Here is a 754-nt window from a genome sequence, read left to right on the forward strand (position 1 = left end):
AGCCTCCATTGCAAACAACCCTCACAAGTAGACACTAAAATAGAGTCTCAGGAGTTTGGGACACAGGATATAGGATTTTGTGGGTATGCTGAAGCACTAGCCAAGGGAGTACTGTGAGAAAGATAATGTTCAATTTGATCTCAGGCTGACAGTGAGCCTTCCATGTGATGAGAAGAGGAATCTAGACAAAGAGCACATTGTGAGAAGCTTTAGAGTGAAAGAGAGTGGTATGAGCAGGCAGAACTTGACAATGCATGTGAAAGTGATTGGGACAGAATATGTGCAGTGCTGCCTCTCGGAGGAAATTTTGAATTTGATCCTGTGAGAAATGTGCAGCCACTGCAGCTTTTAAGCACTATAGCAATATATTCATCATACATGGATGCCCTCACCACAAATGTGTATGTACAGTCTACAACAGAAATGTCTAGGTGACTTGGTCTATTTAGAGACACACATGACTCAGGCTGAAGTAGTGTCAGTATGCTACAGTGCTTGCCTAGAGTGTATGAGTCCCTTAGTGTGACTCTCCAGCAATGATAGGGTGAGGGGAAGAAATGGAGAAAGAGGGAGAGCAACAAAGTCAAGGAGAAAGAGAAAAGTAAAAGAGCAGAAGAGTTATGATTCAAAGTAATTGGTAATCAAATAAACTTTGAAACATAATGAGATGACCATACATAAACAATTTTTAACCGCCAGTTGAGCCAGCACCATCTGTTGAAAATGCTGTCTTTTTTCCACTGGGTGGTTTCAG

The sequence above is a fragment of the Mastomys coucha genome, unplaced genomic scaffold, assembly GCF_008632895.1.
Source record: "Mastomys coucha isolate ucsf_1 unplaced genomic scaffold, UCSF_Mcou_1 pScaffold16, whole genome shotgun sequence".
NCBI classification, from domain to species: domain Eukaryota; kingdom Metazoa; phylum Chordata; class Mammalia; order Rodentia; family Muridae; genus Mastomys; species Mastomys coucha.